The 10,117-nt window shown below is 42.5% G+C and overlaps 1 protein-coding gene across 2 annotated transcripts in view; it reads right to left on the reverse strand.

Annotated features, from left to right (window-relative positions):
* The window catches only part of LOC137641510 (uncharacterized), a 380,155-nt gene extending 370,354 nt beyond the window's left edge, over positions 1–9,801 (reverse strand). The window contains exon 1 of one of the 2 annotated variants that reach the window (XM_068374129.1): positions 9,520–9,801. The gene's annotated coding sequence lies outside the window, so the exon portion shown is untranslated. Of the gene's footprint in view, positions 1–9,217; positions 9,328–9,519 lie in introns of those variants that run through there. The other variant, XM_068374128.1, reaches the window with a different exon arrangement.
* Positions 9,802–10,117: the final 316 nt, after the last annotated feature.

The raw sequence follows: 10,117 nt of genomic DNA on the forward strand, positions 1-10,117 counted from the left end.
ACTACTTCGCGGATTTTCACCTATCGCGGTCGGGTCTGGAACCTATCTACCGCGATAAACGAGGGTTCACTGTATCCCTTTTAGCCTTCTTCTTACGTCGCCGGGCAAACCTCTCCCACTGGGAGGTAGACCACTCCCTACACTCAATGCACAAATTAAAACTATCACACCGTTAGCCCCTACACTAGGGGCATAAGGAGTGAGTATCCGTTTCCACGGCCGACATAAAGGTCCCACAAGGGCGGCCGGGAAGTCCAGGGCAAGTGCGCATAAGGAGAGTAGAGGCTAACTTCACACACAAACACTGAAAGAAAAAGCAGACAAAAATTATGGCTGTCAAAAGAGAGGAGAGCGCCGACAGGTCTGTTGTCTCTCCGAGCCAAAAGTAAAGTGAATCAATCACCGGTGTGTGTGAGGGGGGAGGGGTAGCTAGCTAACCCTCCCTACCCCCCGCTAACTAGCGGTGGGGTAGGAAACTCTCATTAAAACTTTATGGCTCGTCAACGGCTGTCACCAAAGTAATTATGATATTTTGATTATAAAATAAATTTTTGAATATACTTACCCGGTGAATATATAATAGCTGACGTCTCCGACGGCTCGACAGATTCCAAAAACTCGCGAGCGATCGCCGTGAAGGTTGCGGGTGTGACCACCAGCGCCGACTATCGGCCAGATACCGCATATACTTGTAAACATCTCCAGTTCTTCTCAGTCCCCTAGGTCTCTATCGGGGAGGAAGGGAGGGCCTTTAATTTATATATTCACCGGGTAAGTATATTCAAAAATTTATTTTATAATCAAAATATCATTTTTAAATATTAAACTTAGCCGGTGAATATATAATAGCTGATTCACACCCATGGTGGTGGGTAGAGACCAGTATTAATACAATAAAGGCGTATATGCTCAAGAGTTTTTGACAATTATTCAAAAAACAGACTTAAGTATAGGTACCTGGTAAGGAAGCAGACTCTGATTATTACTCTGCCTCATTAGTCCGCTATCCTCAAGAAGCCCAGCGATCCTCTTAGGATGCTGAAAGACTCCTAGGATTTGCTATAACCAGGGTGAACACCCCTATAACAGGACCTCATCAATACCCTTAATCTGGGCGCTCTCAAGAAACAATATTTTGACCACCCGCCAAATCAACAAGATTGCGAAAGACTTCTTAGTCTCCCGTACAACCCAAAATAAGATTAAGAATTTCAAGAGTAGATTAAAAGGATATTGGGATTAAGGGAATGTAGTGGTAGAGCCTTCACCCACTACTGCACTCGCTGCTACGAATGGTCCCAGTGTGTAGCAGTCCTCATAAAGAGTCTGGACATCTTTCAAGTAATATAAAGCGAAAACCGACTTGCCTCTCCAAAAGGTCGCGTCCATAATACTTTTAATGGGTCTATTTTGCTTAAACGCTACAGAAGTTGCTGTCGCTCTAACTTCATGAGCCTTGACTTTGAGTAAATTATGATCCTTCTCACTTAATTGAGAGTGTGCCTCCCGAATCAAAAGTCTAATAAAATAAGACCACGCATTCTTAGACATAGGCAAAAAGGGCTTTTTAAACGGAGCACCATAAAGCCTCTGAACAACCTCGTCGCGGTTTAGTTCTGGATAAACAAAATTTAAGAGCTCTAACGGGGCACAGCACTCTTTCAACTTCATTCCCCACAATCTCAGAAAGACTGGGGATTTCAAATGATTTAGGCCAAGGACGAGACGGAAGTTCATTCTTGGCCAAAAAAACCAAGTTGAAGAGCGCATACTGCTTTATTAGCGGAGAAACCGATGTTCTTGCTAAAAGCATGTATCTCACTAACCCTTTTAGCCGAAGCCAAGCTCACCAAAAAAAAGTGTCTTGAGGGTAAGATCCTTCAGGGAGGCTGAATTTAATGGTTCAAACCTGTCTGACATAAGGAACTGTAGGACCACGTCCAAGTTCCAAGCAGGAGTCGAAATATGACGCTCCTTGGAAGTCTCGAAAGACTTAAGCAGGTCTTGGAGATCTTTGTTATTAGAAAGATCCAAACCCTTATGCCTGAAAACAGAAGCTAACATGCTTCTGTAGCCTTTAATGGTGGATGCAGAGAGGGAGCGACCGTTTCTCAGATAAGGCAGAAAATCCGCAATCTGCGCTACAGAGGCACTTGGAAGAGGAAATAGAGGAGGACTTGCACCAGTCTAAATACCTCCCATTTCGACTGATAGGTCCTGATGGTAGAGGATCTTCTAGCCCTCGCGATCGCTCTAGCTGCCTCCTTCGAAAAACCCCTCGAGCTCAAGAGAGTCTTTCGATAGTCTGAAGGCAGTTAGACGAAGCGTGGGGAGGCTTTGATAAAATCTCTTTACGTGAGGCTGTCGCAAGAGATCCATCCGTAACGGCAGACTTCTTGGAACGTCTACCAGCCATAGAAGTACCTCTGTGAACCACTCTCTCGCGGGCCAGAGTGGAGCAACCAATGTCAACCTGGTCCCTTCGTGAGAGGTGAACTTCTGCAAGCACCTTGTTTAGGATCTTGAAAGGTGGAAAGGCATAAACGTCCAGGTGAGACCAGTCCAGCAGGAAAGCGACTATGTGGGCTGCCTCTGGATCTGGAACTGGAAAGCAGTAAGTCGAGAGCCTCTTTGTCAGTGAAGTCGCAAAAAGATCTATGGTGGGTTGACCCCATGTCATCCATACGTTCTCGCACACAGTCTTATGCAACGTCCACTCCATGGAGATGACTTGTCCTCTTCTGCTGAGGCAGTCCGCCAAGACATTCATTTTTCCTTGCACAAATCTCGCCAAAGGAGAGATGTTACTTGCCTTAAATGGAGTTCCTTCTGATCCGTGGATCAAAGACCCGAGCATTCCAGACTGTCCAGTGGAGCTCCCTAACCCAAATCCGATTGCATCTGAATACAAACACATGGTTTGGGTTCTTGATCGCAAGAGAAAGACCTTCTCGAAGTCTGATGTTGCTGTCCCACCAAGTCAGACATGTCTAGGACTGAGTTGGAGATTAGGAAAGAGATACTCTCTAAGCCCTTCTCCTTGTTCCAATGGTTTAGGTGAAATTGGAGAGGGCATAGTTGAGTCTCCCCAGAGAGATAAACTACTCCAGCGATGAAAGAGTTCCCACGAGGCTAGTTCAAACTCTTACAGACCAACTGTTTTTCTCTTGCAAGTGAAGGACTTTTAACAGAGCTTGTTCCATTCTTGTGGGAGACGAAAAGGCCCGAAAAATCAGACACTGTATCTCCATTCCCAAATAAAGAATAGTCTGGAATGGGGTACTGTAAGTTACGACTTCTCTACGTTCACTATGAGACCTAGCTCCTTGGTTAGGTCTAATGTCCATTAGAGGCTCTCCAGACAGCGATATAATGACGACGCCCCTGATTAGCCAGTCGTCAAAATAAAGGGAGGCTCTGAATCCTCAAAAAATGTAGAAAGCTTGCTACATTTTGCAAGGGCCTTGTAAAAACAAGAGGAGCAGGAATGAGGCCGAAGTACAGTGCTCGACATTGGTACTGTACATTACTTTCCCGTCCACAAACCTCAGATGTTGTTGAAAGTTTTGGATGAATCGGATGTGGAAGTATGCATCCTGAAGGTCGAGAGAGACCATCCAGTCGCCTTCCCTTACTGCTGCCAAGACAGATTTGGTAGTCTTCATCGTGAACTTTGTCTTGACAATGAACACATTGAGCGCACTTACATCTTAAGTACTCCTGCAGTGAACGTGGCTGCCAGATCATTGAAGCCATCCCTGATAGCCTTGTTCCTGTAGTGAACGTGGCTGTCAGATCATTGGAGCCATCCCTGATAGCCTTGTTCATGCATGACATAATTGTACAGCAATACATTGACAGCTGGAGAGACCTTCTTACTTAAGGCTCCCAGGGACCAATCCAACAAAATAAAAACTTCAAACGCTCGAAAAAAACTCCTAACAGGAGATGGTCTAGCTCTGAAGCCGACCATAAAATCTTGGAGCGTCTCATGGCCAGGCGACGGGGATGGAGTCTACGAGGCTTGAGAAGTCTCCCTGGGCAGAGGCAGGAACTCCCAAGCCGAGAACCCCGTGTCATACCAGACGCTCGCTCTAGAAGCCAGTTTAAAAGGAGGGAAAGCAAAGGCTGTCTTCCCCAAACTCCTCCTGGTGATCAACCAGTCGCCTAGTAAACGTAAAGCTCTCTTAGAAGAGCGAGAGAGCACTAGCTTAGAAAACGACGGCTTCGAAGTAGCTAGGCCTAGCGTAAACTCTGACGGAGGCGAACGAGGAGCAGCAGTTACAAAATGGTCCGGAAACAGATCCTTAAAAATAAGCATGATTTTTTTTTTTTAAAGTCCATAGAGGGCTGAGCAGCTTTAGGCTCCTCTCCGTCTGACAAAGTCCCCAAAGGAATATCAGTTGGAGGGGGATCAGCAACTTCCTCATCTGAAGGAACCTCGTCCGACAATTGCCGAGTCTCATGAAAAGGAGAGACTTGCCGCGGCGGCAACGCTTGACAGGCAATGTCAACAAGCAAAGGAGCAGCAGTAGCAGTAGAGGAAGCGACGTCACGCCACTGCTGAAAGGACTGAAATCCTTGTGACTGACCAACAACAACAACTGAAGTTGATTGACGCTCGACGTCACGTCGGAACTGCCTTGACTGCATAGACAAAGCAGGCAAAACAACCTCCGACTGCGGTGATTGACGCTCAACGTCACGTCAAGGCAACGGAGCCGGTCGGCAAACGTCAGGTCGGGGCTGCGGCGGCAGCGGGCTGAACGTCAACACGAGACTGCGGCAGCGGCTGAATGCAGCGAGGGAGGATCCATGTCACGTGACTGACGTGAAAAACTACTGACATCACGTTTCAAAGTACAAGAAAACGTCAGCACCAACGTCAAACGGACGAGTAAACATTCGTTTGGGCGGCTGACGGCCAGAGTCTCGTTCAGCGTAACGGCGACTCGAAAGCGAAGGATCATCGTGAACCTGCTCAACGTCATACTCCTCCATAAGGGAGGCAAGCTTAGTCTGCATGTCCCGCAGGACAACCCATTTAGGATCAACGGGAGTCGGAACGGGCCGAGACGACGGTAACGTCTGTGTTGGCAAAACATTGCCTTTACCGCGACCCTCGGACCCCGTGTTACGCTTGCGTTTAATAGGCGAACAGTCTTCCGACGACTGCAAAGGGTCAGAGCTGTCCCAATGGCTACAGCCAGGACGCTGGACCTGTCCTGAAGGGACTGACTTTCGCTTCAAGGGTCTAGAAACCTTGCGCCAAGGTTTCTTGTGCGAAAAGACTTCGGATGACGAGGAGAACACAGTCTCACCCGTCTTATGGTAAGGGCGATCTTGACGAGAAACGTCCGATACCAAAGAGGGAACGTCTGTACGTTGGTTAAAGCCTCTCGTCCCCTTAAGTCCTACGACATTACTTCTCCCTGGTGCAGGGGAGCCTGAAAGAGGTCTCGGACTAGGGGAGCGACAAGCACGAACAAACGAACCCTCCGCAACACAGAACATGTTTTTTGCACTTACTTCACTGATATCGTATTTTTCAATAATTTCACATTAGGCATGAATAAAACTGATTTCTACCTGAAGCACGCAATTCTCCCTTACATCAAAAGGTTAGAATTGCGAAATGAGTTGTATAATGTAAGCACATTAGTACAAAATGAAACACATGCAAAAATCAATAAACATGTACATATATATCGAATAAAACGGAAAAATATAAAGTTAAAAAGGATCAGTGACTGGGGAGGAGACTAAACACTAGTTCACTAAGGACTACGTTTTCAATCTCTCACCGTACAGTGCCTTGGGACGAAAATAAAAACTAAAACGTTTTATCCTCTCTCCCCGTACAGAGACTTGGGACGAGAGTAAAAAAACTGAATCGAGAACAACGTTACTCGCTCCCAAACTCCTTGTACAGAGACTTGGGACGAGAATAAAGATCGGATTGTTCTCTCTTTCTCTCTCTCTCTCTCTCTCTTGTCACACACAAGAGAATGGCCCACTCACCCTTCGTCAATAAACAGGTTATTTGACCCAAGGAAAAAAAACTGAAAGGACTAAGAAATTGAAAATTAACAAGTTCCTTTAAATTAGTATCTAAAACACTTCAGTTTGAAAGAAGAATGAACAAAACGTCAAAATCGATTTACTCTTTCTGCAAAGTGAAACCGTGATTCTCTCTTTCTCTATCGTAACGATAGAGCGCAAACTGCGTAGCATAAATAAGCCAAACGTTAGTTCATCTTTGAAAAAACAGCACGAAGACTATTCAAAGAATATATTTCTTAAAATATTTTCTAAAAAATATTCATTTCATAACTCTTACAGAGCAATTGATTTAAACTTAACAAAAATATAAAGTTGAATGGGCTCAACGTTGTTTAACTTCGTTTTCCAAGTTAGGACCGCCTACAAGGAATAAGTAAAGGCCGCATATAAACAAAACCTAAAATTTATCTTGATGTTGAGTATAAATGGAAAGCTAATCGAAGAGGCCTAATAAAGGCGGGTGAGATATAAAATATATAGAGGAAAATCTATAAATATCAACAATAATTTATAACGTGATAAAATAATTACTAAAAGCCTTAAACACACTTCCGTACACTGAGGGAAGGGTCGGCCATCTTTTCTCTATGGAAAAACCAGAGATAAAAAAAAAAGCAAGGGCAAAACACTTTTCCTCTCCTTTCAAAAGCATTTCTTTTGAAGATAGTATTGAATAATCCAACACGGCGAAAGCAATAAAACCAAAACCAAGTACTTCACCAATTCGGTAGAAAACTCGAGGTCATAAAGCGAGTGGAACCAACTTGTCGACAAGACCGACAGAGAAGAACTAGAGATGTTTACAAGTATATGCGGTATCTGGCCGATAGTCGGCGCTGGTGGTCACACCCGCAACCTTCACGGCGATCGCTCGCGAGTTTTTGGAATCTGTCGAGCCGTCGGAGACGTCAGCTATTATATATTCACCGGCTAAGTTTAATATTTAAAAACGCCATGTAAATAGCGTGGTTTGTATTCAGTTACGGAACAAATCCCTTTTAGACTTTTTCTTCCGGCGCCGGGCAAACCTCTTCCACTGGGAGGTAGACCACTCCCTACATTCAATACATACGTTACCGCTATCACACCGTTGGCCCCTACAATGAGGACACAAGGTGTGGGGATCGGTGTCAACCGCCGACATAAAAGTCCCACAAGGGCGGCCAGGAAGTCCAGGGCACGTACGCATAAACAGTAGAGGCCAACTTCAAACACACTGTGAGGAAGAAAAAGGAAAAACAGATTAATGGCAGTCAAAGCGAGGGAGAGAGCAGACAGGTCTGTTCTCTGCCCGAGCCAAAAGCAAAGTGAAGCACTCACTAGTGTGTGTGTGGGGGGGGGGGGGGGGGAGCAAGCTACCCCTAGCGGTGGGGTAGTAAACCCTCGTTAAAATTCTAATGGCTCGTCATTCAGCTACGCCGAAGTAATTACCCCATGTAAATAGCGTGGTTTGTATTTCAGTTACGGAACAAATCGAGAATCAAATTCTTTGACATTGCACTATTAACCATAGTGTTCATTTTGAGAGTCCAGATGAACCTGGTGTACACAATAATACCATCGAAGCACAAAGAAACCTTTGTATGATAACTACTTTGCTATGAACATTATCCAGAAATGCTATTTGAAGGATACAGGGAGTAAACTGATGGCATTCTTGAATTAGTCAAACGTGTTTACACACACGATGTCCAAGATTCAGGAAGTTTTTGACCGTCCCATCGTCCTATTCCTTTTTCTTTGCTAATTGCCAGTCCAATCCATCCACCACACACACAAAAAAAAGTTGTTCCATGGAAAAAAGAAGATACCATCCAAAGATTTCAACTTCAGTGACTTCAAGAAATGTTAGCAGTGCAGCTACATTTATTTGTTAGTTCACCGAATGTTCAGCTGGGCTCCACAAGGCCCTAGAAGAGTTGGAAGACCCAGACCTACATGGTTGAGGACTATGAAGCGCAAAGTAGATGATGAATGGAGAAATATTGAATTACAAGCTCAAGATAGTGACGACTGGTGAAATCTGACAAAGGCCCTTTGCGTCTATAGGCGTCGGAGGAGATGATGATGATAATATATTATGGGGTGAATATTGTTCGTTGGGACAAGTGTTAACTTTCTTACTTGTAAAATCAATTTCCTTTACCAAATATGATTGTGTTACGTTGCTGGAAGTGAAGAGGGTGGCAAAGTAAACGCTGGATTAGCTAGGAATATGGCAGTCTATGGGGGGGGGGGGATCACATGCCACCGTTAGGCAAGTATTAAAAGACATGGATCGTAAGTAAGGTTAGGTGAGGTAATTTAGGTTAAGGGATGTTCTCGTGTAGAGGTTTTGCAAAATGATGGACATGGGTTTTGAAGTAAGACGGTCACAACTTACAAATGCCTAGAAAATGGAAAGAAGATTTCCATTTTATATGCACGCGGGAGGCCTGACCCGTCGTTATACAAAGGCACCAAGTCAGCTAAGGATTCGTCTTTCCCCTGGTTGGAAAGTACGTAAGGATATGGGGGTGTTCTTGCATACCTTTTAAAATTAGATTTTCCAGTAATAACTTTTGGAATTTCAAAACCTCTAAAATTCTACAAATATCAGTTTTCCCTCCATTATTTGCATCGGAACAGTTCAAAGTATAGTACTTATAAATAAACTAGGAACAATTTTCATTTTCTTCAAGAATATTGTTTTACCTAATATTTACCCACATTTTAATTCCTAACTCGATCCGTGCAAACCAACTACAAAGGCTCCATAATCTGTCATATAAAGATGGAGTATTTCTGGTCCTTTGTAACTTACCCTAGGCTACAGAAGAACACTATAGAACAGAGTCGAAGCACTTAACCTTCAACAATGAAGGATATAAAAAAGGAATAGAGATAAAAACAAGCCCAACCTGAGAAGACCATATCACAAGGTTGAACAACAGGCTGAAACAGACTAATATGACATAGCAGGATAAAGATAATATATAAAGACAAAAACCTAAAAGTATCGCGACGATCAAAGTTACAGGCCTTGTCTGGGATAGGTGGGAGAAAACTTTACTTTGGTTAACAATTTTATAATATAACAAGAATGGTCACATTATTAGTTGTGTCTGAGTTGAAATAATGAGTACAACAGTTGTTATTAAATAAAACAATTTACCTGACAGCCGTGAGCTCCGGACAAACAAACAAAACAAAAACAATTTGATAGAGCTCAACTTAGTCAAGTCAGATGCTTTCGGAACCAATATATCGACTACGGAACGACTGTACAGTTTGATAAATGATAAACTAAATAATAATAATAATAATATGAATATGATTATTATTATTATTAATAATATGAATATGAATATTATTATTATAATTAATAATAATAATAATAATAATAATAATAATAATAATATAATAATAATAATAATAGAAGTTTCATTTAACTTTAATAAAGTGTTGATTACTTACTATCATTGAATATAGCCTCCAAAGTTGTTTTTCAAAAAAGTAAAATTTTCATATCTAAAAAAATGAGGCCTGAGACATGTAAGGGCGAAGAAATTTTCTGTGGTTATTCGTACCAACTCATCAGAAATTAATTTTATTTTCTCCGTGAAATTTAAGCATACAGCTTTTATCTTTATTTAAAATTCATTACTTAACAACAAACTAATGAATTTGTAGCATAATTTCCCATAAATTGCTGTTTACACGCAATCACACTGAGAAATCTACCGTTTCGAAAAGCACTGGTATCACGAATTCGCAATGTAAGGTCAATTGTTGAGCTTTGAGATCGGTATAATTCCATATACAAAATAAAAGCTATATGAAATGTTTTTGTTTTTCTTTCGATAATGACGAGTTGATATAATGATGTTAAGGCTTCCACAATAAACAGAATACAGAAAAACAACAAATCCTGTTTGTGAATTGAATAACAAATCTGTGTTTTGTACCGCAAACATTCTAATGGAATAAAATATAGACTAGCAAAACACAATTTTGTTCTAGATTATAATCGTGTAGCCCGTAATAATAACATAAAACTGTATTAGAAATTACA

This window comes from Palaemon carinicauda, chromosome 5 (assembly GCF_036898095.1).
Source record: "Palaemon carinicauda isolate YSFRI2023 chromosome 5, ASM3689809v2, whole genome shotgun sequence".
Taxonomy (NCBI): domain Eukaryota; kingdom Metazoa; phylum Arthropoda; class Malacostraca; order Decapoda; family Palaemonidae; genus Palaemon; species Palaemon carinicauda.